At 43.7% G+C, this 18,384-nt stretch overlaps 1 protein-coding gene and 1 long non-coding RNA gene across 26 annotated transcripts in view; one reads left to right on the plus strand and one right to left on the minus strand.

Annotated features, from left to right (window-relative positions):
- Window positions 1-18,384, plus strand: part of LOC131901448 (disks large homolog 5-like) — a 260,863-nt gene that overhangs the window by 212,351 nt on the left and 30,128 nt on the right. The window lies entirely within an intron of this gene.
- LOC131901453 (uncharacterized) overlaps window positions 1-18,384 on the minus strand; it is a 59,288-nt gene that overhangs the window by 37,353 nt on the left and 3,551 nt on the right. For 4 of the 17 annotated variants that reach the window (XR_009376577.1, XR_009376582.1, XR_009376576.1 and 1 more), the window contains exons 3-4: window positions 5,790-6,086; window positions 5,458-5,532 (exon numbers count right to left, since the gene is read on the minus strand). This is a non-coding gene — a long non-coding RNA (uncharacterized LOC131901453). Of the gene's footprint in view, window positions 1-528; window positions 544-1,580; window positions 1,899-2,552; window positions 2,576-5,457; window positions 5,533-5,789; window positions 6,087-9,255; window positions 9,493-11,334; window positions 12,278-15,066; window positions 15,218-18,384 lie in introns of those variants that run through there. The other 13 variants (XR_009376588.1, XR_009376587.1, XR_009376586.1 and 10 more) reach the window with 12 other exon arrangements.

Genomic DNA, 18,384 nt, shown 5'->3' on the forward strand with positions numbered 1-18,384 from the left:
ATTCTCTGGATTTGGCCTGCATCTAAGTGATGCTGGCTTGGCTACTGAGAGCTCCATTTGTGGGCTCTCTGGGCATCTGGGACTTTTCAGCACTGGTGGTACTTGGACATAGGTAGGGCAAATAAAGGCTGGCTGGAACATACCATGTTTTTGTGGATTTTCAGTTAAATCCATGGCCAGATCCTCCAAGATTGGACTCATCGGAAGGAGAATGTGCATGTGTTGAGACTCAAGAACAGACTGCTGTGGAAGGAGCAGACTGAACTGCAAGAGTCCTGTGAGGATCTGAAGAGGCTCCTGATGGAGGCTCATGAGATGATCTGTGACCCTCAGCAGGTAGGCTGAGACAGCAGGGGCAGGCTGCCCACCTGTTCAACCATAAACATAGAGACACCCATATAACCATCGACCCATCCATCCAGACTCCCACCTACATACCATCAAATTGTTGATTTCTGTGATCATTACCGAGTCTTTCAGGAGAGGTAGCCTCTTACAAGAAACTGAATAATTGTCAAGCAAACCTTCCTGCTCTCCTAGAAGCTGCAGTACATTCAGAGAGCTGGGTCAGCCACATATCACACACCTACATGTCACTATTATCAGAGGGCTGCTATGCAGGGAGGTACTTTGGGAACAACACAAAGCTTTCATTGATGATGTCAGTGGCCTGTGACTCATTTGCTTTGCAGGGGTCTTGTGAGATCACAGGTAGGAAGCAGCCTTCAAGGCCTAGAGTCCAGCCCCAGTGCCAAGTGAGTGGTTCTCATTGTCAACATTTTGGGTGGCATGTGGTCTTCTCCTTTTTTCCTGCATCCCTGTGTGCTCTCTTCCTCTTTCAAGCTCTTGGTTCATAGTGACAGAAGACTGAGTACCACCTTTTCAGTCCTTTTTCTGTGCGTGGTGCTGGACAGTTCTCCCATCCTGGAGCTTCCAGTCTGGAGCTGACTGGATGCCCATAGATGTGGGAGGACTTTGACAAGATGATTGTTAGGGTGACTGATTTGAGGCTATATGAGTACATTTTCTGCTATCACCTCAACAGAGTCTGAATAACTTGTGTGCTCTCCTAGGAATTTTTAGTCCCCAAGGGATGGATAGCCGTGTAGTGGGTGTCAGTTGAAACACCTGATGTGCATATTTTATTCAACTGTTCATACAGCATGATATCCTCTTTATTGTTTTCTGCTCACTCTGATTTCTGTGGTCTGTGTGTGATCTATGCAGGCATGTGTAAATATGTACTTTGGTGTGTGTGTTCTGAGGGTACATAATGAAATCCGTGTTGTCATCTGTTGCTCACTCCCTTATTCCCTTGAGCCCAGGTCTTACACTGACCCTGAAATTTTCTCTTTGGGCTAATCTAGCTGGCCAGCACTCTTTGGTTCTCCTGTCCTCCAAGGTAGAACTTCTGTCTTGTTTTGTCTAATCCAATGTTACACATTTAAATTGCTCAGAAAGAGGAAGGACACATTTGCTTTCTCTTTTGTCTGTTTACTTTAATGTTTTGATGATAATGTGTTCTCTAATAAATAACAAAAATCAAACAATACAGCTATTTTAAAAATAAACAGTAGGCTTCTTTCCTTTCAGTGCACAGAGCTAACACCACAGGAAATGTCTGGTTTGTCTCTGGCTTCTCAACAGAGAATCCCACAGTGCATCTCCTTGCTGACATTGTGTTGCTGACTATATCATGTGCATGGCTGTGTCTCAGAACAGATTCCCTCTCATAGTTGTGCAGAGTGCTGTGTTCCTGAAAAGCACTGCAGGTGATGTCACTGGCCTCCTTCTGACTGACACTGGGCTGAATTCATATCATATGCACTGTCATCTGTTGAAAATTTCCTGGGTGTTGACCGTGGGTCACTTTATTTTTCTGGGGCTATCAAGGTCATCTGTGGAGGAGCCAGGATAAGTTTAGTGAAAAGACTATGATGGGTCAAATTGGAACCTGTGGCATCAGTGAGTTTTGTGATGGATAAAATTCATTCAGGGTAAAGTAAGTGCAGGCCGAGGTAGCAGTGCATTGCTGGGTGTAAGAGCCTTGTAGACAGCATAGAGGACCCACTACCTCACCCTACATCAGAACAGGTGCAGCAGTCTTCTCATTGACCATACTAGGTTCAGCAAGTATTTATATGTGGGGTGTGTGTGTGTGTGTGTGTGTGTGTGTGTGTGTGTGTTGTGCTTTTCTGTGCATCTCTGTAGTATGTGTGTGTGAACTTCTCCTCTGTGTGTGTGTTTGTGTGAATACTGTCTATTGCTTACACGGCAGTGTTCCTTTGTGTGTGTATGTGACCATGTGTGGATGACTGTATATGTGTGTGTCCACATTTCCTGTATGTATAGGGATAAGTCTTTGTGTGTGTTTCTGAGTACATGTTCTTATAGGTCCAGGTGTGTGTTTGTACTGTGGATTTTAAACTCTTATTTGTTTTTATTTCTACATATTTATATATTCACTTACTCATCTTTAATGATGATGGAACCAACTTTGTTGAAAAAGTACTCTCTTGGCATCCATCAAATAATATATGCTGCTGCCCATCTTTCCGCATGTCCTCCTAGCTCACTAGAACAAAGGGACAAAAACTACTGTACCTCAATGGTTTTCAGGTATTTGTAGAGACAAAAATATTTATCTGCCCAGAAATCCTTGGATCATACCAAAGGAATGTGGTACATGAAGTTTAGGAGGAGGCCACTGTGGAAAATCAAGGTGTCTGAGAGGTAGGAAAGCCTGCCTGAGGGTTTGTGTCCTTGTCTGCTCTGAGTGAATGGTGACTGCACACTCAATGGTCAGGTGACTTGCTGTGTCTTCTCTATGTCCTGTTTTGTCCTCATCCACATTGCCTGCTACCACTTGCCTTCTCCCTTTGTCTAACCTTGGCTCCGTTAACCTTTGCCTGCATGTTAGTCCTTGAGAGATTCTGACTTGCAGTGTGCTTCCAGCTGCATCTCAGTCCAACAGAAGTTCCCTAGGCATGCTTTGGTGTGAGATTGGGTCTGTCTCAGTGCACCCCACTTAGGCTCCTTAGGGTCTAAATTACTCCCCATGTGCTATGTCTGTAACATTCAGTATCTGCTTTTCTTCAAAGTTGTTTACTCTGAGTTGAATTCAGCCTCATGGAGGGTTTGCAGAAATGAGGACCCTCAGACATTTCTGGTAATGTAAAATGGTATAGCACAGTGGAAGCTACACACAAGTCTTCAGAAAGTTGAATTGCAATCCCCAGGTGACCCAGTGATTCCAGAACATGAAGTAGGTGTCCATATAGTCCCAACATAGCTAGGGGACATCAAGGTTTTATGAGCAATCCTCGGGGCAGCCTCCTGATGCCCATCATTCACTGAGTGGAGTAGTACACTGTGGTTGAGCTTTTCATGGAATATTGTTCAGCATAAAGTAATACATAAAACCATTTGTACTGACTTAGTCAGCCATTTGTTACTCGAATAATTCCCTGGCACAAACACCTCACAGGAAGGAACTGTTTCTTTTGGATCCTGGTTATGGAGATTTTCTAGTTTCCTGAGCTCTTTGCTTTGGGTCCAATGTGAGGCAACCTGTGGTAAAGGGAGCCCCTTTTGAAGGAAGTTGCTCACTTTGCGGGCAACTGAGATACAGGGAACAAGACCAGTGGGTTAGTCCATGACCATCCAGTAGTCCTTTGCTGGGGAACATTCCTATACTGCACAGCCTGGGGAACTTCTTAAGCAGACTTTGTTAATGGTCCAGGACACCAAAGGGCCACCTGTCTGTGCATTAGATCGCAGGACAGACACTTCAGTGACTGAACTGCCTATCTCTCATGCCCTCTGTGTTCTTCTCTCATCCAACAGGTTTACCTTCTTTTCATTAGTATCCCTGGTGGTTGCTAATTATGTTAGTATTAACTGTGAAGCTAAACATGTTAGTGCATTACAGTGTGCTTGTATGTGTGCACACATGTACTTGTGTGTGTTCATGAATTTGTGTGTGCATGTGAGTGAGCAAGCGTCCACTGAGAACACAGTCTTCTAATGAACAGGAGCAAGAGAGCCTGGATGAAAGATTTGAAGGACCTGCTGAAGCAGAAGGAGCTGTTCACCCAGCAAGGGGACTTGGCAGAAAAGCTGCAACATCACTTCAATGTCTTTGAGATGAGGTGGGAGCCCAGGCTGGGAGGAGTGGTTAGAACCATGTACATCACCTGTCCCTGGATCTCTGTCATTTTAGGATTCCCACCACCTGAATAGTTCCCAGCCACAGCCACAGCCAGAGAAAAACCACCTCAGGATATTGTACTGGCCCGGTCAACAAGAACTTCTCCAGGAAACACTATGTTTGATCCTTAGTGTTTCTGGGTAGTGTCTACCCCTTATTCCCATCTGAGCTCTCTGGAATCTTCTCACTTTCCCCTGTGTCTCACCACGAATCTCCTGTGGCTGTCCTCAGCCTTGCAGGAGGAGGGTTAGTTGAGCAGGACAGTGTGGGCTCCTGCCACTTCATTTTCCTTCTAGAACATCACCTTTAGAGTGACGCTCATACTTTTGCACAGATCTGCATGCAGCACAGTCCTGCAGATTACAGGTTCTCTGCAGTGTGAATCTGTTTCTTGTGAAAAGATTTTTCTGTTATAGGAAGTTTAGGAGTTGAACTGTGGCAGGTTTGTATACTGAAGGAATAATCAGATCCTTCACTGCTTTTACTTTTTAGGATCCCCTAGAGGGTCTATATTCAGTTTCCCATGTTTCTCACATTCACCTGGTATCTAATCAAGGCCATACCTATCTGTCCTGAACTGTTTCTCAGACATTGCTACACTGTTATTATTTTCTTTAAAAAATGTATCTTGACAACTGGAGAAATGTGCTGCATTTTCTTGCCCAGCACAGTGTATTTCTTAGCTCAAAAGCTGAGAAACAAATCAAGGCCCAGATGGACTCTGACCCTTCTCCCTTGGGGAATGCAGGGAATGACCTCAGCTGAAAGGTCATGCTGGATTGTCCAGCTGACTAGAGCTGGTTCAGGCTCAACAGCTGACATGGTAGGTCCCCACCAGGCCTGTTCCCTAACTGCCTTCCTTCTCTAGGTCAGAAAATCTCCAGTCTGAGTTGGAACAGGCCACAGCCCAGGGTGAGAGCCTCCTGCAGACAGAGCTGCTGCAGCAGGAGCACTAAGTCTCACAGGCAAGTGAGCCACCCTTGCATCCCATGCCCAGAAAACATGGCATTGGTGGGAGACTGGGGGCTCTTGTTCTTGGCTTCCAGTGTGAATAGGCCTTGATTTTTTTCTGGCCTGTGGCCCAGCCAGGCTGCTTCTGGGTCTGATTGCCTTTCCTTCTCATATAGCAGATATTAGGAGAACTGAGGAGGCCAAACAAGCCACAGATGCCTTGAGCCCATGACATTCTATACTCTCTGATCAAGGCCTTCCCCTTAGAAGACACTCCTTTAGAGCTGTGAACTCACCAGTGAGGAAAATACCAGCTGTCTTCCAGGTGATCCAGCCCCCATCAGATACATGGGTCTGTTGACTCAGTACTCCTAAAGAAAAGAAAGCATCAAAAATGAGCTTGAGACACAGAAAACCTGAGCCAAGAATTACTGAGAACCCTGACATTCAACAGCAAGTGGTCCCTGTGAGGGGTACTACAACATGGACGGAAGAGATGGAGTGAACAAGACATTTCCTAACAGTTTAATGTCGATGGCTTTGGCAAGCTGACTGAGTTCTCAGCCCTCTCTATGTGGTGTGAAATGTGTCTAGAAAGATTGTTGATGACAAATTTTTCCAGACAGACCTCATCCAACAGCATCATATTTCATTCTCCAGTCCATTGTTGAAGCTGACACCATGTCATGCACCAGTGTTGCTGAAGATAATGCACCAAAGAGATCTCCACAGTCCCTCATTCCCCGGGTTAGACACTTTTCCCTCCATATGTAAAATGAGTGGTTATTCTTCAGTTTCACAGCCTGGCCTGAAGTGACTGGTCCTGAGAAAGGATTTACAGAAGGCATCTGAGTCATCTTTGATGTTCATGGGTTCTCAGATGCTGCCCATGGATTTGTTGGGTCTCCAGTAAGCACAGAAGTATCTGAAAGAATCAAATAGAGACCAAGACATTACAGGATCAGCAGTGGGTGATAATTTTTCAAATGCTTCCCATGGAGCACAAATTTTGCTCTAGAAAATGTCTCATCCTTAGTCTTGGTGAAGGCTTGACCTACAAAGCCTGAAGGAGGCATGACTATACTAGCTTTGAAAAGGCTTTTTACAATCACGGACTGCCTTCCTTCCATGTTTCCAAGCCCAGCCACAGGCGTGGGTCTGTTTTGCTGAATGTACAGCAAGAGAATGCTGCTGACCTTAATTTTTCTTTTTTTTTAGGTTTTTGGTTGGGTTTTGTTTGCTTTAGTTTTTTTGGGGGGGGGCGGTTTCTATGTTATATATTTAGGTTTTGTTATTTATTTGTTCTTCCTTTTGTTCATTTGTTATTTGGGTATTTTGTTAAGGCTTTTCACTGTTTATTGACTGTTCCCTTTAAGCCCCTATTGAGTAATATTACTGTATTTTTATTAATAATAAAGTGATTTTGAACTCTTCTATCTTAGAACCGATTTCTTTGATCAGGTGTGTTGTCTCACTCTAGTAGCCCCAGAACCTCCTGTAACATCAGAACTCTTGTGTGCCCAGCTTGAGCTACAGAGTGGGTTCTCAGGCAGCCAGGGCTACACAGGGCTTTGGAGGTGGATGGTGTTGTCATCTCCATGGATTCCCATTGCACGATGGAAAAAGTATCCATACTGTATCCTTGTGGTCACATATTTATCTACCCTAGCTATATCATTCTGTATACCTACTTCAGGATGTGATCATATGCACCACCTTAATGAGAAACACAACTGTATTGCTGTAAAGCCTCTCAGGAAATGAAAACATTTACTAAAGGAGTATGAAAGAAATCCATGACCTGCTTGCCACCTGGAGCCATGATGATGTCCATGCCTGGTCTGCTGCTAAGGGCCATGTCCTGTCCATGACCCTGACACAGCAGTGGGAGTCTGTGTTGATACCGATGCATCCTCTGCCAGTGAGGGCCTGGCAACCACCTGCAGTTGGGCCACCACATGTGACCATGTTGTTGTCAAAGAGATTTCCCCTCCACCCCCAAGGGGACATATGTGTCTTAGAAGCGTGTGCTGCCCACTAGGACCATAATGACATCAGGGCAAGGGCTATAACTGAGGGTCATGTCTGGATCCATGGCCCTGTTGCAGCCAGGTTCTGTGTTGATCTCTCAGGCCCCTGTTGCCATCAAAGACAGTGCCTGGAATCTGGGCTACCACCATGGAACATGGTACTGCTGGGTCCCTGTCAATCTGTGTGACCGTCATTGCCAACCAGAGCCATGGTGACATCCAGGCCTGGGCTACAACTTTGGAACATATCTGGGTGCATGTTACAAACACCGCCAGGATCTGTTTTCATATCCATGGCCTGCACAGCCACCAAGGGTCACACAGAGGTACATAGAGGTCTGGGCTGTCACCTAGGACCATGATAATGTCTAAGGTGTGTGTTCCTGAAGGAGCCATACAGATCTGAATGGCCTGTGATGTCACAAGGGACCCTGGTGTCCTTCAGGCCTAGGCTGCTGTCAATGGCCATGTCTGGATCTATGAACCAGCCACAGATCACTTGGTCTGAGTTGATGTCAATGGCTCCTGTTACTACTGAAGACAGGATAGGGATGCAAAGAGATAACCCCACCATTTACTGGCCTTAGCTCTAGTGAGAACTAGACCTGCCCATCACCCACTGCAGTGCTGGGGAGAGTGGGTTCTGCACATGGACTGAGCAGCACAGTAGAGCCGACCCTGTTGGTTGTGGTGTCAGTGAGCTGGCCCTGAGACTATGAGAGAAGAGCTGAGTCTACCCTCTTCTTCTGCCTTATGTTGGCAAGGGTAAAGGAAAGATACCTGCCTCACCTGAGCAAATGCCACCTGCAGCTGGTGGGAGAGTGGGACTTTGGGCATGAGAACAGAAGAGCTGGGTCAGCCTCTCACCAACTGCAGCAACTGGGTTTGTGGGCCTGGTACATCACCCCAGCAAAGCACTAGAGCTGTCCCTTTACTCTGAGTGTGGGTGAGTCAGATTTGAGTGCATGAGAACAGGACAATTGGCCTCTCTCCATTCTGCCCATTGCATGGAGTGAGCTAGGTGAGGCAGTGCTGGAGAGCTTGCCTGGGTGGAGAATATGAAGGAAAGCTGGCAGTCTGACCATCCCAGGTACCCCCAGCCAGAACCATGGATATGAATTATCCAACCCTAACATCGTCTTTATCCATGGACTGCTGGAGCATGTAAAGGGTCCAGTTCTGAAGATCTAAAACTGCAGGATCTCTATGACACAAGGCATCAATAGGATCTCCAAGAAGAGTACAAGTGAAGGTCCATTATCTATAGTGTAGAGAAGCCAGAGAGGCCTGGAACACTTACAAGAAAAGATGTATGGACTAAAGGGTATACTGTGTGACTCCCTGGGCCACACTAAAACTTCCTTGCCAATGCTTTTGTTCATTTGTTTTTAATTTTGGGTTTTCAGTTTTTCTTTTAAAATTTCTTTTGTTTTGGGGGGAGTTTCAAAGGCAGAGCTCAGGTGTGAAGGAATAGATAAGGGGTAGAGATAGATTGGGATGCAAGGTGTGAAACTATCAGGGAATAATAAAATGTTTAAAATAAAAAAAGAAATTAAGAAAACCAGAGATATCTGGGCATGGTTTCCTTGGAATATAGCATCAGTGATATGAAGACTGCAGAGAGAATGAATTCCAAGGTATGTTGGGACAGTTTTGTTTGTTTGTTTTTTGTTTTTGTTTTTGGCGCTTTTGGCTTTAACTAGGAATTTATGCAATTTTTTTTAAAGATTTAGTTCTTTTATTTGTATCTATGGGTGTTTTTCCTGCTGCAGGGCTAAACACCATGTGCATGTAATTCCACAAGAGGCCAGAAGAAGGCATCAGATTCCAACTGAACCTGGAGTTAAATAGGCTTTTTAGCTGTTCTCAAAAGAACCAACTTCTTTGGGAGGGAAACTGCTCAAAATGGAGGCGCCTTCTCTCCAGACCCTGCACTTGACTTTTTTCCTTTTAGTTATGTATGTTGTATTAGTTTGAGTGAATCAGCCCCAATCAAAGAGAGAAATTTCAAGAGACCAGTAGGGACAAGCATATGTTGTAAGCATTGTAACTGTCTTAGGATACCAGGCATCCATGCAAGGTGTTGGTGGGTTCAAGATCCTGCTCCAGCATCACTTATTGTCAGAGTTGGAGCAGATCTCTCACATCTCATCCTGGATGACAATGCAGATTAGGGCCATCTGATGAAATGCAGAATTGAGAAGACCCTCCGGGTGGTAGAGGTGTCAATAGGACTCCCTCTTGATGGTCCAGCTAAGCAGTGTTGGGAGGAAGCTTCACACCAGCCAGAGTGGATGGAGCCTGCAGCAAAAGTGACATGCCAGTCATGAGGAGAATGTCTGTACAAGGTTAGGAAAGGAGAGGGATGGTGGATGGTGCTTTTTAACCATAGCTGATCTCACTGTCCTGAGGAAGGGTTTCTTCCAAGGAGTGACTTATTTTTGTGAAGCTCCCCTGGACCAGACCTGCCTTCTGAGACTGACAGTGAATCAGAGAGTTAATATGTGGAGGAAGTAATCCTGTGGGGTCCCAGACTGGTGTTGTCAATCAAGCATAGAAATAATCTATTCTTTATGAATAAAAGGCATATATACACACACAACATCCATATAGATACAAACCCCATCAATTCCATGGATGATGTGATCAGCAGGAGAGATGGCTCAGTGGGCAAAGGCAACTGCTGCTAGGCCTACAGGCCTGAGTTACTTCCCTAGGACTCACATGATTGAAGGAGAGAACAAACCTCTGAGAAATTGTCCTCTGATCTTCATGTGAGTTGGCATGGCATGGTCATGGTCCACAAAAGCTAATACTTTCTGTTCCTAAGGCTTTCTATTTCTTAATTACCCTAGAATCTTTCCATCTGATGCACTCTTTTAATTATGTTACTCTGCATTCCATTTGGGAGATTTGGGACATTTGCTATTTTACTCTTGTTGCTGTGATGTTACAAGCTCTAAGAAGGCCAACACCAAAGCATCACCTGAAGAATGGTTAAGGAGAGATGGCCACTGAGAACTTGTGACATACCTGATATACAAACTACTCTAGAATGTCTTCTCTGCCTGCCTGGTGTATTAGTCAGGGCTCTCTAGAGTAACAGAAGTTATAAACTGAATATCTCTATATCTAGAAAGCAGATTTTTTTAGAATGACTTTCAGGCTTTGGTTCAGCCGATACAATGATGGCTGGCTATGATGGAAAGTCCAATAATCTAGTAGATGCTTAGTCCACTAGACTGGATGTCTCTACTGGTATGCAATATATGCTGAAATCTTAAAGAAGTAGGCTCTAATGCTAACAAGATGTGTTAACAAGGAGAGAGCAAGCAGAGAAAGAGGAAAAGTGTACTTCCTCCATGTACATCCATAGGCTTCCAGCAGGAGTGGTCCAGACTACATCTGGGTTAAAGATCTGAATTAAAGTTGTAACTTCCTGCCTCAAAGATTCAGACTGGAAGTAGATCTTCCTACTTCAAATTAAGCAGAAATCTCCCATAGGTGCACCCTGTATGTTTTGGTCTTAGTCAATACCAGATGTATTCATGCTGACAACTAAGAATAGTCATCAAAGAAGTTTTTCCCTCTTCTCTAATAGTCATGAGCAAGTGACTCCCTTAGAGAGTGAAAGGAAGGAGTGACAATAATCAAAAGGCACATCTGAGTCAGTTGTAGATCCTATGGTCATGATGAATTTTATTGGCCTCTTTATGGCCATGGATGACTGAAATAGGAAAAAATACCTGTCTCTGGTTTCTTGGGTAGGAGGGGATGAGCTAGAAACCCAGTTACAAGTCTCTGGCCTTTCTACACAATTGGAGAATAGACACTGAAATAAGTATGATGTGTCTGGTAGTGACTGTGGTGGAAAGGGGTCTAGAGGGACAAATGGGTCTCTTTAAAGAGAACGGGTGAAAGGCCTCTCACAGCAAACATACTGGACCTGTCAGAAAGAGTGGCCACATGAGTTTGGACTTTAAGTCTTCCAGACCCCTTCTTGCTCACTCCATGTATCCTGAAAAGGAAAGAAAGACAAAAAGAAAAAAAAAACACAAAAAAGCCAAAAACTCTCTTAAACAGTGGGGCTCAGGGAAGACTTCCGTGGGGTCTTCATTGTATACAACAGGTAGAAATCATCAATTGTTTTCAAAGCAAAGTGGTTTATTAGGATTTGAAGTTTACTGAGGGTCAAAGAGGCAGGATTTGAAGACAGAAGTAACAGGTAATAAATCATACTCGAGAACCAAGTCATATTCCAGAGCTCACCACTGACACTACCAAGATGAGCATGGGCACTGCAGTGTGTGCCACCAAGAATACTGGCTTTCTACAATGTGCCTGGTGCTGCTTTAGAAGACCGCAACATCCAGGGCTCCTAAAATGGGATGCCGCTTCCCCAAATCATCAAGCAGAATGGACTCCTTCATTTCTCTAGAACCTAAGCTCTGGCAAGCAGTTGCTGACTCAGGTTTGTATTTGGGTCCTGGTCTCTGTAGTAAGAAGTAGGTCTTCTGATGGGAACTCCTCCACCAAAACACTGGAAGGATGGTCAAAGGTGCTGTCAGCCAACAACCCCTCCCCATGTCCACCTGCAGCCTCCAGAAGGGGTTTCAATAGTCAAAGATACCAACTTTTCCTTTGTGGCTAGGGCTTATTGTCACTCATTATTTTAAGTATTGCTTTGTTTTTCCTCCATAAATTGTATTAAATTACTCTTCCTACCATTGAATTTTCACTTTGGACATAGAATCCTATTCATAGAGGGTCAATTTTCTTTGCAGTAAGCTGAAGTTTATATTTTCTCCTTTCTGGCTTGCTGTTATGGCTGTTCTTGGCTGTTTACTTGAGACATAGTTGAGGAATTGACACCAAAAGACTGGCTTGCAGGCATGCTTCTTTGGCATTTTTTTGATTGCTAATTGATGGATGAGGGCTCAGCCCTCTGTAGGTAGTGCCATCCTTAGGCAAGTGAGCCTGGGCCACAGAGAAACGGTAGCTGAGGTGACTAGTGAGCAGCGCTCCTCTGGTTTCAAGCCCCTGTCTTGAGATCTTGCCTTAGTTTCCCTTGATGATAGACTGTAAGCTGTGAGGTGAAAAAACTCATCACGTTCTCAAATTGGATTCTTTTTTTACTTTTATTAAAACAATGGAAATCTATCTAGAACTTGCCATATTCCCAGGACATGCTCTGACGGTCCATCCTTCTTCTGCCAGCCTCTATCCTCTTTTTTTTTCTCCTCTGTACAAAGTTTCTGGACACTGCAATCTGTTGCAATATCTACTCTGACAACCATACCCACTGCTTATGTAACTCTATTACAGTATTTTGTTAGTCAGTTATGACAAGTTTCTCTAATACAGTATGCTTCCCTAATTTTCCCTCTTTAAAATTATCTCTGGATTTTTCCTTCTTTTTCCACTTTAAATTAGTATCGTTTGGCCCAAAATAGAACAGTTATGTCAGATTATTAAGTTCCACAGACGTGGTTGATTATTCACATTTTCTAATTCAAGATTTAGAAAAGCAAATTAGAACACTGTATGTCTTGGTGTGTGTGTGTGTGTGTGTGTGTGTGTGTGTGTGTGTGTGTGTGTGTGTGTGTGTGAAGGCAGGCATTCACATCCCACAGCTTATATATTGTGAGGTCCAATTTTATAACAACCTGGCAAAAGCTAGGGTTCCAAGAGAAGAGATCTATATTTCTAAAATTTTTCCATATGATCAGGGTGTGGGAAAGCCTGTAGAGCATTTTCCTAAGTATTGATTAACATGGGAGGGACCAGCCCATTGTGAGTGGGGTCACCCCTGGTCTGTTGGTCCTGGGCTGTTTAAGAAAGTAGAGTGAGGTTGGGGATTTAGCTCAGTGGTAGAGCGCTTGCCTAGCAAGTGCAAGGCCCTGGGTTCAATCTTCAGCTGAAAAAAAAAGAAAAGTAAAGAAAGTAGGGTGAACAAGCTGTGGTGAGTGTGCCAGTAAGTAGCACCATCCATGGGCTCTGCATCAGCTCCTGCCTCCAGGATCCTGTCCTGTTTGAGTTCTGGTCCTGGCTTCCTTCAGTGAGGAACAGTGAAGTGGAAGTGTAAGTCAGATAATTGCTTTCTTCCTCAATTTGCTTTAGTCATGGTTTTTCATTGTAGCAACAGAACCCTGACTGGGACACTGTGCATGTCAGAGGGTATCGTTCAGGAGTTTGCTCTCCCCTTCTACCATGTTGAGGCAGGCCTCTCTTGTTTCTAGGATGTACTGTGTACTCTAGTCCAGCTGGCCTTCCAGCTTCCAGACAATTTCCAATCTCTGCCCTACATACCTCTGACAGGAGTGAGGCAATCACAGATGTGTGCCACTTTTCTGAATTTTTAAGTGAATGCTGGTGTTGAACTCATCAGACTTGTACAGTTTCTTTCTCATTTAAGCCGTATCCCCCAACCACAGCCCTTGCTGTATTTTAAAAGCAAACTGGTAAAACACCCCAAACAAATGCAGCATTAAGTGACTCATGATAAATGGATGTCTCACAATCAACTCGCAGATTTAACAGAGAACTTTCTGGTCCCTCAGAAGCCCCTCAGGTGCCCCATCCAATGGCAGTGTCCTTTCTCCCATCAGTAGCAACCACTTTGCTGAGTCTTATAGTCACCTAATATCTTTGCACGAATCTGCTACTGAATCCTCAGGCCAAATGGAAGGCGAGATCCTATCTCCAGGAATCCTCTGACTGAAAGCCTTTGAGTCCTCAGCTTGAAAGGCTCTCCATCTGAAAAGCCTCAAGCTAAAAAAAGGCTAGTTCCTGTCTCCTCATGCCTTATATACCTTTCTCTGCCCAGCCATATTACTTCCTTCCTAGTGCTAGGATTAAAGGTGTGTGATTCCCAAGTACTGGCATTAAAGGTGTGTGCCACAACTGTTTGGCTCTGTTTCCCTCCTAGACTGGATCAATCTCATGTAGTCCAGGGTGACTTTGAACTCTCAGAGATCCAGAAGGATCTCTGCCTCCCGAGTGCTAGGATTAAAGGTATGTATCACCACTGCCTGGCCTTGCTTTTTAATCTAGTGCCTTGTTCTGTTCTCTGATCTTCAGGCAAATTTTATTAGGGTACATAATATATCACTACACATGACTGTCTTTATTGTCATCAAACTCTAAATCCCGAGTCACTTTCTTGTTCTTGAAGTTTACTGTTTTTGTTGTCATAATACTCAGAACCTACACATTTCCTTTCTGTCTCCTATGTCCTTGACAGTTTTCTGGGGTGTGGAGGAACTCTGACTATTTGGTTTGTAGTTTCTCATGGTTTAGGTTTTGTGACTGCATGCTCTATCTATGAAGTCTAACATGTCCATTGTATATCCTGAGCACTGGCAGCTGAATGGGGATAGAGTTCATATTGCTGGTATAACTCAAGTCCATAACAAGGGTACATACAGGCTGGATGCTGTGCTGTTTTATGAGAAATCCCTGTAATTGCAATTGGTGAACTTACTCAAAATTGACAAGATGAACAATAAAATTACTCAAATATTTAAACCTATAATTGACATAAATGACATCTGACATTTGGACTTGAACATTTTACAGTCTTACAATGCTATTACATTTGAGATTTTTCTATATATGAAGAAGATAAAAATTTCTTTGTGTTCACATTGATACTTGGAGTTCAAAGCCAGGGCTTTGAATTTTGAATTTTTGGTTTTCAGTATAAAAGTGATAATAGTATCATAATATTAATATTTTTAGTTTTTAGGCACAGCATATGCATATAGTAACCAAGACAAGGCAAAGTATAATCAATCTGTGTTGTATATCTAATGAAATTACTATTACATCAGTAAAGTGATGTAAAATTGTATATGTGGAAATTAGTATACACACCAATGTCTTTGATTCATCCTTGACTAAAATCAGAATCAGCATCCAAGAGGAGGCCACACCGTTTCAAACAGGACTTACAGGAGATTGTTAGGAAGTAGGTAGTCCAAATGCTTTGTGAACTTAAAGAGCGTTACTGCCATTCAGCCTTTGTCTAGATGAGTAAGGAAGATCTTAAGTAAATATTTATAGTGCCATTTGCCACACAATATAACTTGGATCCATTATTCTGCCTCTTGTCATATTATTGCCCCTAAGCCATGAAAGTCTCTTCACTAAGGGGAGCAAGTACTTCCTCTAATATTTGAAACTGTTTTTAATAGTTTCATGATTGCTCAAGAATGGATATTTGATAATAGTTTTGGAATGAGTACTATAGGGAACTGGGCTTGTTTATAGAAAGCTGTAAGGTATGTTTGCCATCTGAGGCTGTACTTGCCATGGATCTATTTTGCTTAGGTAACTGATTGACTCTGATCTCACTCACCTGACATTTTCAAGTAAAGTTAAAAGATGACCTTGTTCTGTACTCATAAAAAATACTTATCTCTACCTCATCATTTTTATGAATTACACCAGGTAGCAAAATGTACATTAGCTTTCCCATAGCAGATGATACTACTGTGTATAAACTTGATGTTAACTATTATTTAAGCTTCTCTATAAAGACTTAAGAGGTAAAATGATATGCTGGTTTACTATAGTAAATTACCTGACTTGACTTCTGTCTACAATATTTTATTCTATTTTATAAAACAGTTATGCAAATCCAGAAAGCATGGCTTAAGGGAGAGGTTCTCAATTTGTGGGCCATGACCCCTTTGGGGCGGTGCAAGGACACTTTCACATGGGTCAAGTGTCAGGCATCCTGTATATCAGATATTTTCATTACAATTCATAACAACATCAAAATTACAGTTATGAAGTAAAAGTAATTTTATAGTTGGGGAGGGGTCACCATGACATGAAGAACTGTATAAAGGGCTGCAGTGTTAGGAAGACTGAGAATCACTGGCCTAAGGAGAGAGGTGTTTATCCTGGTGCAATTCCAGTGAGTTCAATTCCCTCCCTAGCCAATCATCCCCTGCAAAATCAGCAGCCCCTAGCTGCACCAGCATAACCTGCACCTTTTGGAGGAAGAGTTGAGTGACTGGTCTTGCAGATGAACTGCCCCAGTCCCTAGGCCTTAGGCCCTGGGACACAAGCCATGCCCCACTCCCATCTCAGCCCCAGCAATGAGCCAGCAAGGAAGAGTCCTGCAGCCAAGCCTTGCCACCACAGCTGCCACGCACTGGACCCTGCAACCTCCAAGACCAACTCACACCCAAGCCCACTGAGTCCATCATCCAGTCCCTGGCCAACCATCCCCCTCAAAGTCAGCAACCCTTAGAGCACAAGTACCATCTGCCCCAACTGGAAGAAGAGCAGTGTGGGATGACTCATCCCTAAAGGGCTTGAGGGTCAGCTGGTCCAAACCAGTAAAAAAAGATACTTTCTGAGAGCCAACCTGGGTCTGCCTAAGGGCCTTAGCAACAGCAGCTGAAATGTGATCTGGAGATGACCTGGACCAATGAGAGTCAGCCATGTCACACCAGCAGGTGTATATTCATCAGACCTCCCCCCAGGATAGTGTGGAGGGTATATAAGTCTTACCTCTTCCTAAATAAACTCAGCTTGTTGTTTTGACATTCTCCCAGCATCTGTGTTATTGATTCTGTGCCTACTTGGTCCCTTCCCCAAAGGGATCAACAGCACAGGACCCTGCCACAGAGCAGCCCCCCATGATGGAGCCTTCTCTGTCAACATCAGCTGATACTATAAGCACAAGTACCACCTACACCACTTGGAAGAACAGGCACAGGCAAAAGCTGTACCAGTTGGAAGAACAGACTCCATAGGCACAAGAACAACCCACACCAGTTGGAAGAACACAGCCCATAGGCACAAATAAAGCCCACTCCAGCCAGAAGAAATGGATGACATGCTATATCTAGGCACTCAACTGCACCCCCCAAACCTCAGCTGACACAACCCTACTCAACCTGACAATCAGCCAATCACCACAAACCTTGGCTTTTCAGGGCAAAAGATAATAAAGGAACAAAAGACTCATCCAAGAAAGACATCACAAGAATCAATATCTGTTCCTATATTTATCCTAAACTTAGATGGGTAAATGGCAGTATAAGAATACATTCAACACATAAAGAGCAATATGGCACCACTAGAAACTAGTGGTTCCACAACAGAAAAATCTGAACACCCCAATGCAAATAAAGTAGAAGTAAATGTCCTTCAAAATAACTTTATAAAGATGAGAGAGGCCTGTAGTGGGTAGCCATTCCAGCTTTGTTCTGGAAGTTCCAACCCCCATTGAGACTTCGGCAACTGTCACGCCTACAAGGCGGGGCCAAGGGAGGCGCCTGGGGACCTGAGATCCGGATCGGCGAACGCTCTCTTGGTTCCAGGACGCTGGATGGTGGAGGTAGACAGAGGAGAGCTCCAGAGAACACCGCTGGACTGTGATACACCTTCCCCAGACCCCGCGACCTACCTATCCCTTAATTTGTAAGTTACGCCATTAAATAAATCTCCTTTTAACTACGTGGAGTGGCCTAAATAATTTCACCAACATCTGGCGCCCAACGTGGGGCACGATTTGTTGCTGGAGAATTTCTCTCCAGCTCCCGCCACCAAGTCCCGCCAGTCCCAGAGCCCACTTATAAAATAAACACACAGACTCTTACATTGAGGCCCTTAAAGAGGAAATGAAAAATTCTCTTAAGTAAATGGAATAAAAGAAACAAAAAATTGGAAAATATATGAATAAATCCCTTAAAGAAAGCCAGGAAAAAAACAATCAAATAAGTGAAGGAAGTGGTTCAAGACTTGAAAATTGAAATAGAGGCAACATAGAGAACACACAGCAAGGGAATTCTGGAAATTGAAAATCTGGGTAAATGAACAGGAACTATAGCTGCAAGCATAACAAACAGAATACAAGAGATGGAATAAAAATCTCAGGCATTGAAGATATGACAGAGGACATAGATTCATCAGTCAAGAAAATGTCAATCCAATAAATTCTTAACACAAAACAACCAAGGAATCTGGAGTACCATGAGAAGACCAAACCTAAGAATAATAGGGATAAAAGAAGCAGAAGAATTTCAGCTCAAAGGAACAGAAAATATATTCAACAAAATCATAGAAAATATTCCCTACCTATAGAAGGACATGCCTATGAAGAGACAAGAAACTTACAGAACACCAAATAGACTGAACCAAAAAAAGTCTCATCACCACTTAGTAGTCAAAACA

Source organism: Peromyscus eremicus, unplaced genomic scaffold (assembly GCF_949786415.1).
Source record: "Peromyscus eremicus unplaced genomic scaffold, PerEre_H2_v1 PerEre#2#unplaced_83, whole genome shotgun sequence".
Classification (NCBI taxonomy): Eukaryota; Metazoa; Chordata; class Mammalia; order Rodentia; family Cricetidae; genus Peromyscus; species Peromyscus eremicus.